The following is a 24,956-nucleotide window of genomic DNA, read 5'->3' as shown; positions in this document are numbered from 1 at the left end:
TATATCATTATATCGTTGTTCATTGTCGTGAATATATCTCGATGAATCTTGTTGATCGATCGAAAATCGATTCGCAAATGACACGGCCGCTATCAGTTTTATTGCCGAGCGAATATTTATAAAAATTCTAACCGATGCTCTATAAATCAGACAGAAGCGTACATCTATATTACGAAAAAGATAAAAACTTTGCTTAGCGCGAAACAAATTTGATTGATGAAAATTGAAATTTAAATACATAGCCTTGCATCCAGGAAAAAAAAATGTTCTTTCTCTCGAAAAATCGAACCTAGTGTTGTTAATCATCCTTTTTACTCCGCGTCCCTATTTACTTAACGTTCGTAACGAGACAATTTTCAATGGAGGGAGAATCCATCCCATAACCGTTCCTCGAAACCGTGCAGAATTTACTACAGAGAACTACGGAGACCCGGACGCGAGAGCCGTTTTCAAACGTTTGCAATCCGATCGACAATGGCGACCGACGTTGAAAAGAGCAAAGAGCTTGCGCAGGATCGAACCGGCGGAGGAGGAGGGGAGGGGAGGAGAGGGATAGGACGAGGAGGGGAGGGAGAAGAAGCCTCGTAATCGCGATTAATTTTATCAAAGTGAATCGCGGCCGCCTGTAGTAAATACATCCGAAGGCGAAATTGCCGCGCTTAGTACTAATTACCGACTTCCACTTAAAGTGATTAACGCAGGAATTATAAGATACGATGCCTTCTGTCCATCTCTAGATAGTGTCGATTTCCAATTAGCCGTAATAACGTATAGCTTTACCGGAGCCGGTAATTGCTCCTCGAATAAATTGTCGGAGAAAACGCTGTCGTTTCGAACGTTGCACATCCGACGAGACACGGCGTTGCATCCTCCTCCTCTCCCTCCCCAGCGTTAGTTTATTTATGTTAATTAACCGCGGCATTTTAGAAACGAGTGAGCCGTTCAAATATCATCCTCGGTTGAATAAAATCATTCTTCCCCCCTCCTCGAGAACGTTTTGTCGTTTAGAATGCGAAATTTCTCCTTCCTTCGATTGGACTCTGGATCTTTTCCATCGATTGATTTTTGATTACGAATAAAATTGTCCAGTTGTTAGGAAGAAATAAACGAATAAAGATGATTATTATCGTTTCGAAAAAACACTCTCCCCTCCCGCCTCCCTTATCCCCTTATCCCTCCACCCATTAATTAGCAACGATTATTACACTCGCGAATCAGGATTGTTCACGCTTCTTCCCGAATCTCCTCCCCCTCGACAAATTTCCATCCACGATGGATAGTTTAGTGCACGCGGTTGAAGGAGAAGAGAGGGGCAGGCAGGCAGGCAGGCAGGCAAGGCGTGCTTGTTCGTGTTCACAAACGAGGAACGTGACTTGCAGTTGGAGCGCGTGCAATTGGAAATTCGTAAGGCGCCGCCGGGAGGCCGTGGAGCGTGGCGGCGCGTTCGACGGTGGCGCCGGAAGCGCGGGCAACCGGGCGTGTCAGCGCTGACCAGCGCAACGCCGCGCTTCTTTTGCCACCGTTCCGTCCCGCTGCACCTGCACGCCGCTCCGCAATGCACGCCACGGCGGCCACCCGTGATTGGTCTTCCACCCACGCGTGCCCTCTCGCCGCGGCTTTGGAACCAGTCCCCGAGACGAAAACGCCCGGCCCGCTTTTACCTGGCCCGCTCGAAACCTACCCGTGTACTCGCCGATACGTGCCGACAACCTGTGTTTATGACCGTCTTAATACCGACCGATAACCGCATCCTCGGCATTGGTCGCCGGCTAATTATTACCGAGATTTAATTAATTGAGCGTGTATGCAGATGCGATCAGGGGAGATGATATTTATAGGCGGGGAAAGTGATGGATATTGGTAAAAGCTTTTGGGAAACGTTGAGAAGAGAGTTGTCGATTGTAAATCGAAGAAGGTATAATTAATCTTCAAGTTCCAGACACGACATTTCTATCAGCTAATGATAAAAATTTAGAAAAATCTTGCATTTGTTCTACAAAAAGAAACTTCGTTCTTTTTATTATAAATTGAAATTACTGTAATATCTTTTAGGATTTACGTCGAAATTGATCATCGATACGAAGAAACGGACGAGGAAGGAAGGAGGGAATAAAGAGACCGGAAACACGTGAAAAACGAGTCGATCAATCTCTCTTGCAAAGACGTCTAGCCGAGTTTCATCCGGCAGCGTCCAAGTGGAAGAAAGAAGGGCACAAGGTGGCTCGTCGATATCCGCGAAAATAGTGGAGGGAGGGAGGGCGAAGAAGGAGAAGGAGAAAAGGAGGGACGAGGGGTGGATTGGAGGAGGAAGAAGGAAGGACTGGCAAGGGGGTACGATCGAAGTACGTCGGACAGCAAGGAGGCGCCGGTACTGCGCGCCACACCCCAATGCAGCAACTCCATTGATTATTGTTGCCGGTGCACTTCCTACCCCGCCTTGGCGAACGACAAGTATGCCCTGATTCCAGGTCCCAGGCAAGCGAGCGAGCGACGACGACGACGACGGCGGCGGTGGTGGCGGCAGTTGCAAGGTGTTTCGTACCGGCAACATTCCATGTTAGGAAATTTGTAAGAGGCCGCTACAAAACAATGCTAATGCGCCTCCAAGTCCGTCTCCTCGATCCTGCCTTTTCTTCGATATCCTCAGATGCCGCCTGTATCTCCGTGCATCTAATTTTGGTTAAAAAGGATATTGCATTTGCTTGAAAATTTGTCCATCTCGGATTCTTCCATGTTTCTTACTTCGATCAAATTTCTTTCAGAAATCAATATCACGAATAATCGTCCTAATAAATTTCAAAATTCATTTCTGATGATTCATTTCTCCATTGATCCCAAAGGATTATATACATCGTACATCGAGCAGAAGGGTGACAAAGGAAGCAAGGACGCAAAGGTATCTATCAGTTTTCCATCAAAGTGGCGAGCGGATAAGCGTGGAGCTCGAATGCGGGTCACGTTGTGGGGTTGCATGCAGGAAAATAACGGAACCGGTGTCAAGTCTGGTGGCGGTGCAAAGCGAGTGGCGGCCGAAGGGGGATAAAAAAAGAGGAAGAAAAAAGAGTGAGAGAGAACGGCATGGCTGGAGCAAAGCGCGCGAACCTGGCACACGGCCGTCTCTATTTCCCGTCGGATTAATCTCGATAATTAGAAAGCGTATCACCCACTCGTTGCACGCGCCGTCGACTTGGAGCGTTTCACTTCATTCGCCTCATTCACCAAACTCGCGTTATCCGCTCACTCGAGTTACACACCTCACTCACGGTAAACCTTCTCTCCCCTTCTCCGTCTCGGGACCAGCAGCCACCACCATCGTCCCTCCAGTCATTCACTTCACGTGCCACCTGCTCTCTGTGTGCCACGGATCTTTCCTCCCTTTCTCCGTCTTCCTTTCTCTTCACACCTTCTCTTCCTGTACCGCCCGTGTAACCGCCCGGCAAGAGTAACCACGAGCGGCTGCAAGATGTCAAGAAAAAGAGATGTCGCTATCGGGAATCGAAGCGTAATTCGAGAGATCGCTGAAGAAGAACTCCTCAAGAGCAGGGGTAAGTCTACATTATCGATCGAGTCATCATCTTTGTACCGATGAGTATAATTATTTAGATTAGTTGCGTGTCTTTGAATTTGATTTTCTAGTTTTAATTAATAAATGATGAATCAATGTTTTTTTTTTCTCTCTTCGAAACGAAAAAGAGAAAAATATGGATACGGTGTCACGTGCGTAATAAAAAGCATAAAAAAACAATTAATATTAGATTAGAAGAATCGTATTCGACATGATTTATAGTCGGAGAAATAATCTCGAACAGAAACTTCGGGTTTAATTATAGTACAGATTATAGATCGTCTGAAATCAATTAGCCGTTCAAACCTATTAAGGAGGGAGGGGCCAATCGTAGCGTTTCATCCTTTACCTCCGTTCTCCATATACTCTTCGTCCAATTCAAAGAGGATAGCTTCATATTTCATTACTTGAAATAAATTTTCAAATAATAATATCGTATTACGATTATTTCTCTCTTCCTACGTTACAATTTCTCCATAAGATCCACACGTCGATTTAAAAAAAGAATCTTTGCAGCGGAATTCAACAACGGAAATAATTTCAAGAAACGAGCAAATGATCCTTGACCGCCAATAAGAACACCAGATGTCCTCTCGATCGTTCCAAAGCGAGTTCTGGTGGAAGCGAGCCGTACCAGGCCTCTTAAATGCAAAGCGCGCGTCACGAGTAAAACCGTGACGCGGGTAATACGATCGCAAGGCCGGTGGACGGTGATTGTTCTCCGGAGAAGGCGCCGCTCAGAGTTCCGGGAATACCAGGATCGTCGAGTAGCAGGTAGACGACGGGCGCAGGGTCGGCAATTACGGTTAACCGTCGATATCGTGTGTTGGTGGCATGCGTGTACACGCACGAAATCCACGGGTCGTTAAGCCTACTTGCTCAATGACTTCGGTGACCGCAACTCGAAAAGCGTATAGCTTGATCAAGCAAAAGAGAAATTCCTATGCGCGTCATCAAGAAGTTGGCCATTTATGCTTTTCTCATGCTATTTGTATGGTGCTCCACGTTAATACTTTTAATATTTTAAAGATTTTTTCACTCGTGTGAGTTAAATTGCACAACTACAAAAAAGTCTCGCGTTATTATTGATTAATTGACAGGTGAATCACTTCTTCTCAAGATCAAAGTGTGTAATATTAATTGTAATTTTATGGTTACAATCAATTAGATCAACAAGTGAAAGCTTCATTTAAATTCAATCAGATTTATCTTGAAATCTTCTTGATACCTTTATGCATGAAAGGGTAGAAATATGTACAATTTATACATTTAAATGGAACGAGGAAAAAGAAATAAGACAAAGGGAATTGAGAATCAGGGGAGAATTTAAAAGTTAGAAGGTGTGGGAGAAAAGGGAGGGAGGAGGAGGGGAGGGCGAAGAGGAGGAAGAGGGGCAGTCCATGGGGCCCCCTGAAAATTACAATTTTATGGTTACAATCAATTAGATCAACAAGTGAAAGCTTCATTTAAATTCAATCAGATTTATCTTGAAAACTTCTTCATACCAAGCATGAAAGGGTAGAAATATGTACGATTTATACATTTAAATGGAACGTGGAAAAAAAGACGACGAGATTGAGAAGCAGGGGAGAACTTAGAAGTTAGAAGGTGTGGGAGAAAGGGGAGGGAGGAGGAGGGGAGGGCGAAGAGGAGGAAGAGGGGCAATCCATGGGGCCCCCTGAAAATTACAATTTTATGATTATAATCAATTAGATCAACAAGTGAAAGCTTCATTTAAATTGAATCAGATTTATCTTGAAAACTTCTTCATACCAAGCATGAAAGGGTAGAAATATGTACAATTTATACATTTAAATGGAACGTGGAAAAAAAGATGAGATTGAGAAGAAGCAGGGGAGAACTTAGAAGTTAGAAGGTGTGGGAGAAAGGGGAGGGAGGAGGAGGGGAGGGCGAAGAGGAGGAAGAGCGAGGAGGGGCGAGTCCATGGGGCCCCCTGAAAATTACAAGCTATACGTTGTTCCAAACCGACCATCTAAGATAATACCTGCCCAGCCTGCAGCCATAATGAATATGTAAGACAGATTGTAGGCTAAGAGGGAGCCTCCGTAGCTACCGCAGCGCGATACGGTTGTCCATGCGCAGATTATATTCCAGCCCGATTACGCACGGCCGGCCGATAATTTATTATTTGCCGCGAGTAAAAATCGCCGAGGAAACGACCCGCGGCGCTCATTCCAACAACGCTGCTCCCTGCCTATATATACGTGCGTCGGAACGATCGCAGGGGCCTTATGGCCTCTAGCTCTTGGGTACACCGGAACGAGGACGTCCACGGGGCAGCAAACTGTAACTTCGAATCTGAAAAAGAAAAAAATCCAAGAGCGAAATGCAGACAATGTTAACAATTACCACCTCGACTGCTACGTTCCATCAACGTCCTCCTTTCAACCTGTTAATAATTCGAAACGATTCTTTCGTCAATTTTCAAGACAATTTGTCATTTTCATTTCTTCGTGCGAACTTTCCATGGATACCGATGTCCATCTAATGAATACAGAACTTCTCTCGACTGGACGAAGTATTGAATAGAATATAAAATTCTGAAGGAGCGAATGGTCGTTCTAGGTTAGGATCCTCGAGCCAGGGGATCGATGAATGAAGGGCTGCCGCGCGGTCATGTGCCAACAGCCCCGCTCGGTTGCTGGTCCAGTAGCGCGGAATGCTGCGCGAGATCTCGAAATTATCGTTATTACTATCGTACGTTAATTATTGTACTGTAAGTCGGCTCGCGGAGAACCGGTATTTCATGATCATCAAGGATAAATAACGCAACGTATAATGACCCGGCCGTCGGAAATGTATTTGTTTTTCTGCGCTTCGTATAAATTATGCGTCGTTGATGTTATCTCGCGTTGAAATTCAACCTGTGGACCGATACCCGGCTGCTTAAGGAAATTACTTTTAATTACACCGACGAGATTCATTGGCCTGTCCGCTTATCTCTTTTTTTTTTTTTTCTTTTTCCTCCCTCCGTGGAATCTATTACGCGATCGTCGGGAAATCATTCTTGTCACGAGCTATTACTCGGATGTTGATCGATTCTCGCGTTATCAACGTTGGGCCATCTCGCCTCGGCAAACTTTTACATATTTTGTATATCTCTACGCGTTTTATCGAATAACATTCAGCTAATGAAATATATTAGTTTGTTGGTTACTTTCCAATTTCGAATGCTACGTTATTAATGTCATTTCGATATTTCCATAAATTAAATAGAAAATCATTTTTCCACTTTATCGATCCATCTAGATACGTTACAACCAGCTCAACATTCACTGCCACAACGTCGCGTAGAAAATCTCACCAGTCTCGGCTCTTAATTTGTTTACTCCGTTCCAACCTATATCTCGTTAGTTTAGGATTACATATCTCTTCGTCTTCGTCTATCCAAACGTGTGCTCTTTCGAGCATTAAATTCCACTGTCCGATAGGTGAAACCAGTCGGACAATTGAACTTTTCTTTTTCCCCCCTCCCTAACTTTCTCCTTCGAAGGTGCGCGTTTTGGTCACTGTGCTCTCGGAGCCACGATGCACGTACACCAACTCTGTATTTACTTAGAACGCGTGCCACTGACTCAAATTTCCGCCGCTAGAGGGATACCGGATGCAAAATGATCCAAACCCACCTTTCCCCTCTCTCTAAAAAAAAAAAATGGCATCGTTCGAAACATCGTCCGGATATCGATAGATCATCGACCGACGAGGAACGACGAGGACGAAATCACGGTCCAACAATCCATGTGGTCGTGAAGCACGAACGTTAAAAGAGAAAAAAAGGAAGGAACGAGGGGAGAGGGTGGAGCAGGGGCGGCAGGTGACAAAGTCGGGTGTTTAGGCGTCTTTCGAGGTTAAAATTGGGACCCGAGCTATCGAACGCCGGGGTGGTGGGAGCCGAGAAGGAAGGAGAGGCGGCCGAGAATACAAAGGGGAGGAAGAAAGAGGAGCCGATAAGAAGAATGAAGAGGCGACTCGGCCTGTGGAAGGAATGCCGTCGGACGAGCGCCGGAGGGCAGCCGCGCGCGATTCCTCTCTCTCTCTCTCTCTCTCGCTTCCAGAACGCTACTCCCCCCTCCTCCACCCCAGCGGAGGTAACAGAGAATACTCGATCACTCCATCTCCCTCCTCGCCTCTATCCTCGATGGCCGCCTCTTCCTCTATCCTCCAACCGACTCCTCTGTCGGCCCACATCCCCCTCGGCCACGTACGCGTCCACGCGATTGTGGTGGTTACCGATACCTCCCGGGGCCTCACTTGTCACACACGCAGCGCGGTCCACCTCCCCTCCACCGGCTGACAGGCCCCGCGCTGACCCCCTCCGCCAGGGATCCCTCCCCCTCCCTCGTTGCACCCCTCGTTCGGGCCGCCAGGTTGCATCGGCACGCCAGCGGCAATAGCCGTGGGCCGACACAGGTGATGCACGGGCCCCCTTACATCTTCGATCCACTCTTACAGGCCTCTTCTTTCCCACCGAGAACGCATCTCTCTCTCTCTCTCTTCCTCGCGCGTTTACCTCTCTCCTCTGTCCGCCGTGTGTCGCCTCGCACTCCCCTGTCTTCCTCCACCCCTCGCCGCCCCCCGTGCGAACCAAGAGACGCGTCGTGTGTGCGCGTCGAAACACATCCTCGACCGTGCACGCCGCGTTGCTACGTCTGTTATTGTCTCCGTCTACCGTGTTACAGCTATGCAATAATGCATCGACGTGCCAACACCGTGCACGTGTTTTCCACGGATCGTCCCGTGACCCCGTGTCGCGTCAACGATGAAACACGCGCAGCACACACACTCGATTCGACCGACTTGTCTCTCTCTCTCTCTCGGTTTTACGTATCGTCGCGACGTGCGCGCGCCGCTGGGCTTGTGTCCTTTATGATGTACCGTACGTACGGTGGCGGTAGTAGAGCGGATGGATCGTAATAGGGGATCGTAATGAAACGTCGCGCGACGTTGGGTAATGGGAGGTGTGGCGCCGTGTAACGCTAACTACTGTGTTATTAATTATAGATCGATCGGAGTGGAATTTAATTTTACCACGATTTTTAATCGTCATATCGATTCAATATATATATTCGTTAAATCTATCAAATTTTCGCACAATTGAGACACTTTGTGGATTAAAAAAAAGAAGAAAGAAAAAAGACCGATTTGTTATGATCGCATCGGTGTATATCCGTTTCGAAAGATTTTTCTTAAAAGCGATCCACTGCACAGTCGGAGAAAGTCGAGTCGAGGTGGATACGCGTTTGAACGGCAGAGGAGAAACCCGGTTTTAAATTCTTAATGATCCTCTTTTATCTCGTTCGTTGAAAATCTGCTCCGACTTATCGAGCAACTCTTGGGGCAACGCGTGCGAGAAGAGGGGAAAAGGAGAAGGAAATTAATTGAATCCCTCTCGTAGAGGCAGATATGAAATAAACATTTTAACGAGAATTATGTCGAACGCGGAAGAGATGGAACGCGCAGAGTCTGGCAGCGTAACGTTATTTCCAAACGGAAAGGAGCGCCGATCGCGAATAACTTGGCCATATAAGACGGTATCTAGATGATCTCGTTAATTGATACCAAATTCGACGCGAAGCGCCGTGGTAATCGTGTTTCACACCTCTGGATGGACGGCGCGCCGCGCAAAAAACAACCTCGCGCGCCTTTTCGATCTGGAAAAGGAATCGGCCTGGCCTCGGTTATATAAACCGCAAACGAGACTCTTATTTCGATCCTCGTACGCGTTTGTGAATCAAAATAGGAAATCGTATCGAGTTGTACGATGTTTGCGAGATATACAGTTGAGAAAAGTACGTGGATAAACGTGTCACAATATTTCTTTTCAAGAAATTTTACTAGTTTTAATCGATGCTCGAATCGATTTATTTTTAACGATGGATTATTAATTATTTCTTGAACATTTTGAGAAATAATTTGATTCGATTCAAATTTTATCATTAAGATAAACCAATAATGCGATTTCCAGTTGAATGAAAAATATGTTAGAGGCAGTACAATACGCGATGTATGTTGGATAATTAAGGAGACGGATACGGAAAGGAATCAATGGAATCAAAGAAATCAAGAATGTCGTGTTTCAAGTTTCACGCATGATTACTTACAATTTAAAAAAGATTAAGAAAGTTTTCAACGTTTATATCGTAACGTTATCATAACCCACGCGTACGATTCAATCTCAACATTACCATATAAATGTATATAACTTTAAGATTGAATATGCTAAATTATGTTTTTCACGATATATTACAACGTAAAATATCGATTTAATTCAGTTAATAAGTTAAAATTTAGATAAAGCTTAAGAAAGCACTTTCGCATCAACAGTATATGAAAATCTTTTTAAATTAGATCCGAAGTAAACTATGAATTATCGTTAAAATATTTAGATTTAGTATCTTTTTTTTTTAACTTGAAATCATTTCGATATTCTTACTAAATCATAATTATCCTCAATCTCAATATCCTTATCACGAATCATTGCACATAACTCGTTCTAAAATTTGATCGAAAGAATGAATAAATCAGAACGCGAAAATTACATTTTCGAATCCATTCCACTTCGACACTTGTGCCCTCGATCCTGCTATCCGGTTCATGCATCAACGTGTTACAAACAACGTGTTACAAACGTCATGTCGTACTCGGAATCGGCGCGATTATGCGGCCTCGATCGGCGTCCCGATGGATTTCGTACCGATGCACACTTATCGCAATCATGCCCACCGAATCCTGTGTCGGTTATTTGCCTTTCGAAATTGCAACCCGGTTCGCAAAATTGCCATAAACCGGCAACACCTGCCCTCACGTACCGTGAATCGAGTTGCATCTCGTCGGGTCGCTGCAATTCCCCCCACGATGATGTATTACGTATCCGCTTTTCGAATGACCCTGCTGGATAATCGATATAGTTAGAGGGAGAAGGCAATCTTTTGCTTGGAATATCCGATTACGATGATGGATGCTGCTGGAACTTTTCGCGAAGAACGGAAGAATACGAGAATTATTACGAGGATAAGTAAAATAAACGTGAAAAATTTGGATCTGACGAACGTGTGGCAAAAAAAAAAAAAATGATAATACGAGTCGATAACTTGTCTAATTTAATTTAGCTTTTAAGCGACTTTTAACATTTCACGCGCAATAAGATTATCTTTGTAAACACGCACTTCACAATTCAACTTCGAGTTTCAAGTTTCAGGTTTGAGGTTAATGTAGAGAATAAAATATAGAAGAAAAATTCGATGAAATATTCAATGATATCAGAATATTGATATCAATTAACGTATATCAAGCGAGTCTTTTTTCTTCGTATTTTTCTCGATAAAGGAAACAAAATTATTTTTCAATTTCAAAAGTTAAGAAAAACGAGGAGGAGTTTAATAATCGTGCGTTTCCACAAGTAACGTGTCATTCACATCTCATCTATTTCTCTCCGCCTCGATTAAATAAGAATCCGCCTTTTATATAATATACATTCCAAAGCGATGAACGCTTACGCGGCTCCGCGGATAATCGTAATCCACTTTAACGTTTAATACGTAAATTTACGTCGGCTGTAATATCAGGCGGAATAAAGCGACTGATATTTCCAAACATTTAATATTCAAACCTGTTCCGCCGTGGCTGGCGGATACGCAAACAACATCTTGCCAACATTTTTGAAGAGATCGAAAGAGATAAGATAATCAAAGTCCTTCCTCCCTTGCGATAATCGCCAACTATCGCGATTAATTTAAAATCTCTACACAATATTCCTATAAATAATATAATATTCCTATAAATACTAACCTCGTTATTACGTTCCGCTCTTCCTTTTTCGCGATTGTCAGTCGAAGAAATCGATTGTTTCGAGCGATAAAAAAAAAAAAACGGCCTGCGGACGTAATTCAGAAATCAGGACTTCCTAATTGCCGCGACGGTGGATCCAGGTGGCGAAAAAGAAACGCAGGAAAGAACGATCACTGGAACGGTTCCGGCAAAAAGACTTGTTGCTTCGGGCGAGGGTCCGCCGCCGCCCCGATTGTGTAAATCTCCTCATTTGGAATGCGGTACATTATTCTCGAGGGGGCCCTAAGCAAGCAGCAGCTTCTTTAACCGAGGGATTCGCCTCGTGACGGGCGAAATTTAATTGGTCTTCTTGCTGGCTGCGCCCTCTCTCGTGTCCACGAAATCCTTAATAATCCCGTGACGGGTCTCGGGATCGAAAACAACAGGTGAAACAGTGTGAAACAGTTCGAACAGGTGAAACGGCCGTCGTCTCTCGTTATCTTGTTTCCTAACTGCAAATTAAAACAATCCACCACAATATACGAAATATTTGCCACGGAAAATACCAGATGGCGACACGTTCGCCCAATTGATCGTTACGATGTGTTACGATGTAAATGGAAAAAATTGATAAAAATCGTCGATAAACGAGGCTAAGTAAATAAAAAAATAATTATCGCGCGAAGATATCCTTAAAGATCCATTCAAGATACGATAAAAAAAATTAAAAGTTAAAAAGTCGAGCGATCAAACTTCGCGAAGCCAAATTCCTTTATAGGTTATAAATTTATACTTATTAAAAGTTAATTGATTAACCTTTCCAAATTCTTTTTAGAGGTTATAAATTATTCTTATTAATTACTTAAAGGGGAAACGAAATGTTTTCCCCAAACAGGATACAACGCACTGACCCGTTCCATCCAAAAAAATAAATGACATTGCATGCAACGATACGTGGGCAAATGGGCATCGGCCTTAACGCTACGCGCGTAAATATCTCAGGTTGATTTATAAGTTTTTTTTGTTCCTTTCTTTACTTAATTCAATTTCCCTTACCTCGTGTTTCAGGATCTGATTCGTCCTCTTCGTATCCGATTGTTACAGATTTCCAAGACACGACGTATCCGCTTAGAACACACTTAGACTTTATCCAAACAAGATGTCTCTTCACTCGAGGTAGACTGTCGCACGCGCAGTCGCGATTGCGCCCGTGGCGGGGCGTGGACATATTGCGTTGGATACACCGTGTGTCGGATAGATAGCGCAGCAGGTGGACAACCTTGGATCAGGACTCTGGCCCGCGCGCATCTCATTGACACCGATAAACCATCGCTTTTTCTTCTTTGTCGGCCCGCTTTTCTTCTTTCAGAATCAGACCTGTGTTCGATAATTGCTTGTTAGCATTATATTTATACGGTTGGTAAACACAAAGTATACCTCGGTGAACACCTGACCACGAAGAACACGTACAACATTTTACATTTTACGTTTTGTTCGTTGGCGAGGGGGATACACCATCGGTTAATTTCTTTGTTACTAATAAATAATTTTATAATACTTAAAGTGTACTCGCGAGTAATGCAACACGACGCATAAGCAGGTGGATTGGAAATTGGAATTGTAAAATAAACGAACTCGTTGAAATCAATCGTGAAAAGAAATTTACATATTTCAAGTGAAAATTTGAAACATGTAAAAGGGAAGATAACAAGGATCGAGCTAAGTAGATAAGAATTTTTTATATATTTAAAACAGGGAGCCTTGGGAGAAACAGGTCCTGCAAAGTAGAATCTACATAAGCGGTTGATTTGCTATTTTTTTACACGGTGAGGATTATATCTGGAAAAAATTTTCAGATATTAAGTCATAAATGATTTTTACGTTTGGTACATACATTTTAGTTATTTTACAATCTCATAGCATACACACACATATATATATAGAAGCTAAACAGGTTATTTAAAAGAGGTAATTCTTTGTTATTGAACAACAACATCTAACAAGCGTTGTAAACTTTGTTACACGATCTATGAAAATCTATATTAAGCAAACTGTGTAAATAATTGCATTAGCTGAATACACTAATACTTGAAGGCAAATATTTTTGATATATTCTGTATTGATTAAAGACCACTGCAATTTCCATGTTCTCATAACATATTTTGTATCTTTTTAATCGAGTGTTACACTTGAATCAAATTCGTTTTTCGTTTTTTACACATCGATGAAATCTGTTCTAAAATGTATCGAAAAGTTTACGTATATACACTTATATTGAATTTACCGTGTGTTTTTCATCTAATTAAAGTCAATGTTTATTTTATTTTAACAGAATTTAAAATGTTGGAAGTATTTTTAACTTGAAAATTACAATCGAAATTATTCTTTTCTTTCTTTAATTCTAAAATACCTATGTCAACAAATTCATACAAATTCACAAAAATATTACCTTTAAAATGTTTGCAAAATTAATCGAATATACAAAATTAATATTTCGAAATACAAAATTCTGAAGCGAAAAATATCATAGAAGATTAAACATACCTATCAAATTAAACCAATATTTTATATTTCGAGAATATTGTTTGTTCTAGAAATCATAGAAGTACATATAAACAGCGAGAAACACTTCTCGTTAACGATGGCCTTGAACGATCCGGCAAACTTGTGTAGAATAAGCGCAGTAGCTATTTTGCACTGCTGGAAGCAGTGTGCCGATTCCCCTCTTTAATCGATTCTACGTCCACGCAATGGATTCTCGAGTTGTTTAAATACGGAGAACAAGAAGAAATTACAGGGAGGGAGTTGGGACAAGAAATATGATCGGGCGCTATGATAAACTCTTCCACCAACCATTGAACGTAAGTACGCGCTCCTTCGTTCTGTCAGAGATTATATAGTCCCTTTCGATCAATGGTTTCACCCTGTCTATGCTTGAAACAGTTACAACGGATTAATACAAGACAGAGTTTCACCTCTTGCACCTCTTGCACGCATGCTTATTATAATGCTTCACGCTGACAGTGTACACTTATCATTTAATAGAAGCGGAGGTGAACGAACGTTTTCCTTTTTTTTTCTTCGAATAACGAAGACCTTCTACATTCTCGCCAGATTTACCGTGATTCTTCTTGATCAGATGCATTCCGCGAAACGCGTAAACGAGAAAAAAAAAACCTCAACAATTTTAATCGTTTAATTATAGAAGCGGGATGATTAAAAACCTCGCAAAGGATAAACTCATCAGCCCAAAGCTACTCGTTTCAAAATTCCTAGCTAACATAATCCTCGGTCAACGGTTGTACGACAAGTATCGACGATTTCCACGAACCAAAATTACATCTGTAAATTCAAAAACCTATCTGCTGAACGTCCTCCGTCACCCGAAAACCTCTCCTTTATCTCGTTAACTCGTATCTACGTACGTAAGTAATATACAAATACAATAATCGCACGCGCGAGTATTCCGAGTACGCAAAGAGTAATACTAAAAGGGAATCGCCACGAGCGATAGCCTCCCGTGGCGACAACGTTGTAGGCAGAGGCTATGATTGATATAAATTAGCGTTCACGATACGCCATACACTTACACGCATACACACGAAACGCAGGAGGAGACGAGCTCGATCATTTCTGAACCCCACTTCGATCCTCTCTCTCTCCCTCGATCGGTATCCATCGCGGCAGCTGCGCCTCCGCGTTGCAATTTCGGGATCTCAATTAACGATAATTGGCGGCTACCGTGGCCGGCCGAGAATCATTCGCATAAAATCGCTGTCCGTTTGCTCGATCAGCGGCAACAACAGCCATTTCCTTTATATCGAGAGGGAGATTGGCAACAATGTTGATGTTTCAGGGTGAAACGGTCGACCGGTTCGAAAGGTGCATAATACGATTGTAAATTGAGACGAGGCAAACTTGAAGAAGTTTCATATATATATATATAAAATGCTTCGTATATTTAATGCGTTAAATTAGATGACTGTTGATTATTATCATTAACTTTGCCCAATTTATCCAAATCTCTCTCCACACATATTTAAATCGTATCTTCTCTCGTATCCAAAATCTAATTTCATCCTTTTCCAGAATGGAGAACGGGCGAGCCGTGGAGTAGATTCGTGGCGAAAGGAAGAAACGGGCGATCCTCGGAATAACGAAGGGAATAACGAACGCAACGCGGCGTATACAGGTATAGCAGGCCGCCTATACGATGCAGCAATCTAGCCGCGTTGATTAGAGTCGTATGTAGAATCGAGAACCGGATTCCAAGAACCTGTTTCCATGTTCACGTAAGATCCCCGGAGTAATCGACTGACGGATCGGCGACCGTTCGAGTCACCGACCCCGACCGACCGGGACGCCGCCGCCGCCGCCGCCGCTCGCTCCATCCCTCCGCGAGGCCCACCGGCCTCGGTGATCGTCGACAGAGTCGTCGTCCCGACGACGGCCTGGGCCTCCTCCTCTTCCTCCTTTGTGCGCGCATTCCTGCGGGACGCCCGTTCCTTCCCATGTGCGCCGAGTCTACGCACGTTACGCGTTTCCATCCTCGACTCGAGAGATTTCAGAGTGTAGAGGTTTTACGAGAGTAAACGCTTCAGTATATATGGTTGGGAGGAGGGTAAGAGGTTGGCGCGTGGAAGCGTTTGGGGATCGTTTTATATATAGAGGGAGGGATTGATGGAAGGGTGATGGGGTTAGAAGTGTTTGTTCGCGTTTTCTTGGTTAAGAAGTTGGAGTATCGTGTTTCTGCAATCTTTGAAATTTTCGTATTGTGAATGATAAAAAAAGAGTGAAGTTATAAAGAAAAAATCATCGAAACTGATGAATCGAACTGAAAAGAGTTGTGAAAGAAGAAGGGAAAAGAAAAGATGGCGCCGATTTAAAAAAAAGAAAGAAAGAAAGAAAGAAACGCGTTCGATCGCGTTAATGAAAACGCTGCTCCCTCGTATATCTAAAAACAAAAATGGAGAGTCGTTGGAGAGGGCGCTCCAGTTCACTGGTCAATTTAACAAACGTCCCCACTTAAATGGGGAAATCGGAATCTACCCGTCCCCATCGAGGAACGTTGTCTCTTTTTGTCTCGTTTCATTACACGCGGGTTCGAAACGAGTGGTCTCCTGCAACAGGCCGCTACCAACTAATAGATTTTCATTATTTTAAGCCGTAATATAATCCGCAATTACCGCCAGAGTCACGGCAGGTATACACGTATCTGCGACTACGTGCAAATATGTGGTGGCGAGCCGCTGCAGGCCGCTTTTCAAAAGGCGACACACACACGTCTCCCCTTGCAACCGGGCCTCCTCTATTAATAGTCCTTCGTTAAACGTATAATGCTTGAATTAACGGCCATTTCTGTCCCAAGTCCTGGCTTTATCATCCGCGATTTATGCAATGCTTCCCGCGGCTGCCTCAACAAGTTGGCTGTATCGGAGTATCCTTGGTGATTATGGTGTCTTTGATTGGGTTTATTTTTTCTCTCTCTCTCTCTCTTCTCTTTTTATTTATCCATTTTTTTTTTATTTTTATGATAACTGAAGAGTTGTTTTACGTGTTTCAGTAATCGCGTCCGAGGTGTAAATTAGTGGCGAATACTGGTGTTTGTGTTATGTTATGTGTAGCTTGGTTGTGATGAATTGACAGGAAACGGATTAATTGGATTCTTTGATATCTGGGGTTGATTGGAGCTTTTTTTTATGATCTGTGTGATCCACGTTTTCATTTGTTTGTTGGTTCTTCTTTTAAATTAACGCTTCGAAGACGTGGAGGGTGATTCACACGTTTGAAAGAACACTTTATTCAATTTAGGAAACTATTAATGTTTATTGGAACGATGAAGGATACTCTTGCATAGGTATTTGAATATATTTTATTCTTTGATTCAGTTGCATAGTGTGTGTGTTGAAATGAAGAGACACAACACAATTGCAAATTGTATTATTGGAAATACAAAATTTAAATTTGAGATATTTTAGAGAAACATTTAATACATCATGTATAATTTGTATGTGCAAAGCTGATGACTTTGCAACAGCTTATAACTTTTTAGGCGAGGTTACATAACTTTTACAACTCATTCTAACATCATAAGCACTTGTGCAATTATTATTAAGGTGGTATTCAACGTTTGCAACTGCAAAAAAGATGTTATTAGTTAATAATAACTTGTACAAATTTTTTGTGCAAGAATTCCCCGCTTATATAATCGGATTCCTAACAATACAACCCTTTAACATTTCCTCAATTAACGAGTGATCAGGTAGAAATTATTTTGCTGATTTATTCACAAAAGAAAGAAAGAAAAAAGTACCGATCATCGCCAATTCATCTTTCAAACGTGTAAAATCCATTCCATTACCAGCAATTACATCATCGTAAAAACATCTGGTTCACCAGGTCAAAGCCTCCACAACCTTCTCACCTCGGGACCCCTTTCCATTCAACCGTTCCATCAAACCATACGTGTACTTCATTTCAAAAAGTTCTTCTCTTGCTATAAGGTATAGAAAATTCTTCTTTATTTTTCTCTCCTACTTCCATAGGCGAACAAGTGAAACTTTCGTTTCTTTTATTTCATTTCTTTCAATCTTTATTCCATTTATTTCTTTCTCTTGATTTTCTCTCGCTGTATATAAAGCTTGAATATTAAAAATCTAGAATATTTTGAATATCTTTCTCTCTTTTGACATCATTGTACTATCTCCACATTTTTAATCCAAATATTTCTTCAAAATCTCTTCTCATTTCTTTTCACGCTGAACGAGCTCTTAAATTCTTCTACACAATCAAAACACGGAAACAAGTTGGTAACAAATTGATATTATTATCCCTATGTGCATCCTGTTTCTCGATAAGCCAAGACAACATCCAGGACATAGAAAATAGATTAAAATTCATATCGATGCAACCTCGATTCGAAATCTGAAAGATCGATAGGATCCATCCCGTCGATTCTCGGCCGTTGACGCCGCTATTCCAGTGTTTCTGCGTTTCGTGCTTAAGATCTTGAGATCTTCGCGCGATTATCTCGCGGCGAGATCTGCTTCTGGAACGAAGAACACCACGATAATACCGCGTCCCTGTCTATCTACGATTCCAAAGAAGAAGAAGAAGAAGAAAAAAACGCTCCAGCTAACCACTCTGGAATCCTATTAATAGAGCCACTCGCCAAGCGTTTATTTACACCCGTGGTTCCCGCCTAGATCCAGTCTATTAAATAGCGATGGTCGTCCAATATTATCTGAACATAAACCGCTTATCCCGTGGGAGGGTGTTTTTAAAATTAATTAAATTAATTTTTTTTACCCGCGTCCGCGTAAACACGTCGAGAATCGATCTCTCGGTCGGCTTCCTGGCTGGGAAGACAGGCCGGTGTTACACTCTTTGCTAATGCGCGGTGCAAAAACAGCGGCTCGAGATAACGCGGTGTGTTAGTAAATCTAGGCGAGTTTTATCCGGGGAGAAGAGGGGAGGGAGGGGAAAAAAAGTGAAAAGAACGAAATTCCACGCGATATTTGTCTGGTCGAGGCCTGATAACGTCGAGTAACCGAGCCGTTAGATCGGTGTGTCGTTTCAAGGATCTGTTTTGCACGGCCGTTTTGCACGTACTTTGCACGGCCTTCTAGGTGCGGGTACAGTAACGGGATCGTTGAAATGGTATGTGCGGGGGAGAGAAATGTGAACAGTTGTGAATAAATTGAGCAGTTGGGAATGTTGGTTGGTTGGTCGGTCGGTCGGTGTAGGAAAATCACTTCATTATCGCGGTGGTGAGAACGGTTGGTCTCGCCAAGTTTTATTTTAGATATTAATAATCGTGTCAAGTGATACTCGTCCCGACCTTCGTCTAATTTTATTAATCGTATCTTATAATGAATTTTTTTTTCTTTCTTTCTTTTAATTTGTCTTGTTTGAAGAAAAATTCTCACTTCGTATTAAAGAAAAAATTGTGGGATAAGTTATCAAAAGGAAAAGTTAAATCTCTTGCTATACAAAAGTGAATATATAATACGAGGAGGAGTTTTCCCTTCATATGATTCCACTTTTTAATCAACGGAAAACATTCGACTTGTTAAGAGAAGCGTTTTATTCCCCTCACAAAGCATTCTTTAATCGGGACTCTCGCAAAATCAATTCATCGTGTAAAAAGACCACTCGATTCAGCCGTATGCACTTCACTAAATACTGGAGAGGAAAAAGTTGAAAGACAAGGAAAGTGTTATGTCCGTAACACTCTGAACGGATCCGATTTCCCGACAGTCTTCCATTCGTTCGTATCGATCGAACAAATTCTGGAATCGATAAAAGCATTTTAAAAAAGGACATTTTCCCTTTCATAAAACGATAAAAACTTTCCATTGAAATCGCGTTACACGGAGAGACGTCTCCTTCACTTCGTTCACTTTTCCATCCAATTTTCGAGACAAAAGGCAATCCTTGAACGAATCATGCGTACACAATCAATTGAAGATCCCCTCGTGCGGGAGGCAAACACAATTTTACCATCCGTATAATACATTCTCCACGTTCAATTGACGATTTCCACGTGACTCGTCCGCCATCGAAGAACCGATCTCGCGACGGTCGGAACAATAACACGCTTTTAACGCGTGTCGTTGCGCCACTGAACGTCACCGTCCAACCTCGAGATCTTATTATGACGGTATTCCATCGCTCGATGAATAAACTCGTTGTCCCCTTCCTTTTCTTCTTCGCAAAGAAGCGAGAGTGACGGAAAACGGCGAAAAGAAGGAGAAGAAGAAGAAGAAGAAGGGACAAAAAGACGAGAAAAGTAATGAAAGAAAGAGGACGAGTGCAGGAGGTGGAGAAGAAAGGTGGAGATAGGTGGAAAAAAAAAGAAAGGTGGCCCTGTGAGACTGGTCGCCGGAAGAGAGAAGCTCCGACGGACCTCAGTCTTCGGTACTTATCTTCCCCTCGCAATCGGTGCAATATATTCAGGGTGCAAAGCGTCGTTGTCGTTCGGTGAATGGACGTTTTCACTTAAAGTCGCGTTCACTCGGCTCGGACAAAGGGATCATTACCCGAGCACCGGGTTCAGGAGAAAGCGAGGCACGCCGTGGCGGACACTTAAATACGCGGAATTCACGCCCCGATCACGTGAATACGGAAGCGCCGCGCCACGTTGACAAAGCGCACCCCGTGCCCCCCCAATTAAGGTAGCCCAATTCCGAGATATAGCCTCTACCATCCCCTCCCCCGCTTTTTTCCGCGATCACAGAAACGCACGACGTTCAACGTTTCAGCCCGGGACGCGGAGAAAAAGCGCGCCGCTTTGTCATTGCACCGCCTTAATTAAGACGCGCGCGCTCGCCGAACTTCTTCGTGGTAACTTCTTCTTGTTTCTTATTATGCCGTTCTTCCCGGGCAGTCTTCCTCTCTCTCTCTCCTCCGACGAAACGTAGAAAATGAAGATACGATCTCTACCGAAGAGGCTACCGGCTCGATTGGTGAGGTTAGATTTATCGGCGTGCCGAGCCGGCTCGATAGATGGCGTTGGGGATCACCGTGATACCTGCTATTCTTACGATAAATTGTCGAGGTTAGTTTTCATTAGTCACGGGATAATGGATACGTTAAAAGATGTTCCGAATATTTGACGATGAATTAAATATCTAATGGTATTGAGGCGTAATAGTGGAATCATGGGAAATTGCAATGATGGATAGGGAGAAATAGTTGGAAAAGTGCATCTTGAGCAATCGGAGATTAAATGTATGTGAAATGACGATTAAACTCGCGTAAGATGTTATTAAAGGGGAAATTTGCGAGTAAATCAATCAAAGCTGGATACCAAGCATTAACCAATACATCATGAGATTGTTACCACATGAATAAATTTCACAATGATCGTTATTTATAATTTTTTTAGTTCAATTTAGTAATATATATAAAACTTCTCTGTTTGTCATCATATACAATCGTGTTTTCGTTCCAACTTTTGTTAAAAAGGTGAAAAAATATTTAAAATTCCATTCTCACGAATCATGTCTTTGCTTTCAGCATAACTTAATATCACGAAGATATGTAATTAAGTAAAATAGAATGTTTTTTAAAGATATTTATCAAAGAAACTGTACACAGTCTCGTTAATAATATTTCATCCTTACTAAACATTTATTAATCAAGAAAGTGATTGAACGCATTCACTTCAATAACATTTTTATGAAAAAAAAAAAAAAAATGTGAAATTATTAATTTACTTCTTCTTTGCAGAAACTAATCAGTGAGGAGAAGTGATATTGGAAGAATTTTTAAAAAATTTAAATTTGAATACCAAACATTCATAATACATTATTGCCAATCAACGAATTTCAATAATCGTGTTTTCAAATAGAATTCCACGATGTATCAACGTGAAGAATACTCTTGGATACCAGAAGAAATTATTCACGTAGACGAAGAGATCTCTTTCATTCTCTGACACACGTGTTCAGGTATATACACAAAACAGGTATCCAACAAACAAACAAGAGTTGAAGTGCGATAATGACGTTTGCAAGATCCTTTGCAATTTTCTTTTGATGTCAAACTTCTTATTACACATCACAATGCTATCTTGGAACGGTATAAGTTTGAATCTTTTCGCGACTCTCAATTTATCTTCTCCATTGCAACAGAGCTGCTACTCGTTCTTGTTTCGGTAGGTGCCCGCTACGATACGTACGATAAATTAATATTACAGAGAATATATTTCAGACGAGGATGTGTCGCAACCGACAGTTTAACTCGAGAGAGTATTGTGAAACGTAATTTCTGCGTATAAGAGGAACGCGAGTATATTGTGTGTATTATGCGAACATGTTTTTGAAACGTGTCGTGTGATTACAAATGACTAATTGTATTCGGCTATACTAGTTGATAGCTGTCTCTTTGATATTCTTTGTTGACAGATTCAGACACACGTATGTTTCAACATCTATAGAAAATAACACTGGACGTTGATTGGATGTTTTAGAAAGGCGACAAATTCGTGGTATATTCTCTTCAACAGATTGAATTGAAGAAAAAATTGTAGGTGAGAAGAGGATTTTCACAAAAAAATTTCAATTATTAAATCTTGCAAGTATAAACATGAAATAATAAATTATTATAATGCTGAAAAGGGGCTATAGAGAGACAACTATAAGAAAAGTATTTCCTTCTTTTGTTTAGTGATATTTATAGATGAGATATATCTGGCTAAATATTGCCTAAATATTGTCTATTTTTGTATTGAATCTATATATCAGAAATAATAAATCAAATTTAAATTCTTTCAAAGAAAATTATAGCTTTATATATTGAAAATAAAGCACTCAAATATTCATGCACATTTTTTATTAAAAATGCTTTATGAGGTAAGAAATTGTTAGTATAATTAATAATTTGGAACAATAATTGTAATATAAGTACAATAAATGAACAGAAAATGTTCAATTATTGTACTACAAATTTGAAAAAAGACAATGCAAAAACAATTGATATTTATAAAATTATGTGATATTTGGTATAATTATATTATGCTAAATATGAATGCTTATTTTTGCATTGATATTATTAAAAGCAATAAATCAGAATTATATTCTTTCTAGGAAAATTTTAATTTTACAGAATAGTTATAAAACTAAGCAATCTACTAAACGAGCTACTCTCTTAAATATCCAAATATTATACTTTAGATGCTTTGTGAATCAAAAATTTTCAATTATTCAATCTGCCAAATAATTAGAACAATTATTAGATAACAATTTAGAACAATAATTACAACATAAATGAAAACAAAATGATCAATATTACACAAATGATCAATTATACTATAGTAAGCCTGGAAAGAAACAATGCAACTTTCTTTCTAAGATTATTGATATTTACAGATACATCCTAATATATATATAATCTATTTCTATTGAATCTATCAGAAATAATAATTCAAATATACAAACACATACTATTTTAAAAGAAAATCCTTTATACAACATCCTAAAAACCAACTAACCTAACCTCAAATATCCAAATATTTTATCTTAGACTTACCTGCAGATTATCTATCTTGAATATCCAAATATTCCAATTTGTATCTTCTTTTCCCACAAATACGATTCCAAAAAAGACGTATTAAAATTGTAACAAGCAATCAGGATAATCTTTAACGAAGGATGCAAATACATCTTCGCGCAGCCATTACACTCCGCCTGCTGTTTCCCACACTGTGAAAAAGGCAGCCGCGAATCGAATTAATCTCCTGTACTGCGTAATTAACATTATACGTTTGCACGATTACGTGTGACGGGCAGCACGCTATTATTACCTTTTAGATGGTAATCGCGTGACCATTCGCGATACTTCATCGAACGAATAAAACCCGCACTCCTTGTCAATGAACGGCGACACACACGCACATTAACGCAACCACGGCTATTGGCGCATTTCTAATTGGCCACCCGTGGCAATACGGTGTCCCACGAGTCTCCTTTGAAATGTGTATTCTATCTCCTGTCCGAGCGATGTCGCTACGAACGAACGAGTTGATAGGTCAACGGTTGATCAAGTGGCGCGTCGTGGTATACATGCAGGGTATCGCCTTGAAATCGATGCCTGTATTCAATTTGCTGTCAGTGGTCATCCATTAACATTTAGCCGCGTATTCCCTGATTGCCGGGGACGTGGAAATAAATGGTAATTTCACCTGGATATTAATTTCCCCCTTCTCTGCAAGAGCAGTGTGATTTCGTGGATGCGGGTGCGTATAAGCGGCGTTCAATCTCTGAAATTATAGAAACCGCAAGCTGATCTATGAACCGAGCTTCAAACGGAAGCCATGATTCCCTTTATTCTTCCCGCGGATAACGAGACGAAGATGTAATAGAGTTACGCTTCGAGTTGCTAGTGTACACGCGAAACTTGATGGAAAGTTACAAAGGTATGATGAGAATGAACATTATGTTGGTAGGAGTTGATGACAGAGAGTTTGATGTAGGAATATTTTCGTTTTGTAGTGATTTATCTCGGAAAGAAATATCAGTGTTACAAAAATCAAAATATACAAAATAATTTCATCTTGTTACTCTTTTATAATTAAGAAGATATAAATATAACAAAAATAAACGTTTCTTCTTTGAATGTTCATAAAGATAAATTTCCTCTTATTTGTTATTCAAAATTATTCAAACGTTAAGCAGAAATATTACAAAGCTAAATAACCATCATATTATTTTCTTATAGTTCAAGATTTATTAGTGTGACAAAAATAAATGTTTCTTCTTCTTTGATTGTTGGTTAAGATAAATTTTTAATCTTCTTGTTCAAAGATAATACATAATGTTAAATAATTATCATTTTAAAATCAGTCAAAACGAAATTATATCTCTATGCAACTCGCAATTATTAACTGAAAACAAAAATTCTTTCAGGCTAACTGAAACACGGAAGCGTCGAATGATTCAAGTCCATCGTGTTACGGCCGAATGAGAGGAAGAAGAATCACGGATATACCATGGCTTGAACAAGGGGCTCGCATGCGAGCGATGCATGCATCTCGACGAGATCCGCCTGTGGTTTATCGAGGTTCCACGTAGAGCATTGTGGTCGCTGCATAATATTAACA

At 41.2% G+C, this 24,956-nt stretch overlaps 3 long non-coding RNA genes across 10 annotated transcripts in view; 2 read left to right on the top strand and 1 right to left on the bottom strand.

Moving 5' to 3' along the window:
* LOC100576868 overlaps positions 1-12,937 on the top strand; it is a 130,927-nt gene extending 117,990 nt beyond the window's left edge. For all 6 annotated transcript variants that reach the window (XR_003304823.1, XR_003304820.1, XR_003304822.1 and 3 more), the window contains 2 exons: positions 2,053-3,545; positions 12,458-12,937. This is a non-coding gene — a long non-coding RNA (uncharacterized LOC100576868). The remainder of the gene's footprint in view (positions 1-2,052; positions 3,546-12,457) is intronic.
* Positions 3,797-24,364, bottom strand: LOC100576517. Of its 2 annotated transcripts, XR_410188.3 has the most exons (4): positions 23,661-24,364; positions 23,387-23,559; positions 12,410-12,730; positions 3,797-11,865 (listed from the first exon to the last, which is right to left on the bottom strand). It is a non-coding gene; the product is annotated as an uncharacterized LOC100576517 (long non-coding RNA). The 2 variants fall into 2 exon arrangements; XR_001703402.2 differs by having other exon boundaries at positions 23,387-24,361.
* LOC113218828 lies at positions 13,792-22,724 on the top strand. Of its 2 annotated transcripts, none has more exons than XR_003304826.1 (3): positions 13,792-14,214; positions 21,587-22,013; positions 22,070-22,724. It is a non-coding gene; the product is annotated as an uncharacterized LOC113218828 (long non-coding RNA). The 2 variants fall into 2 exon arrangements; XR_003304827.1 differs by lacking the exon at positions 13,792-14,214 and adding an exon at positions 15,552-21,085.
* Positions 24,365-24,956: the final 592 nt, after the last annotated feature.

The sequence above is a fragment of the Apis mellifera genome, linkage group LG6 (assembly GCF_003254395.2).
Source record: "Apis mellifera strain DH4 linkage group LG6, Amel_HAv3.1, whole genome shotgun sequence".
In the NCBI taxonomy this organism is placed as follows: Eukaryota; Metazoa; Arthropoda; class Insecta; order Hymenoptera; family Apidae; genus Apis; species Apis mellifera.
This window is presented reverse-complemented; position numbering and strand designations above follow the sequence as displayed.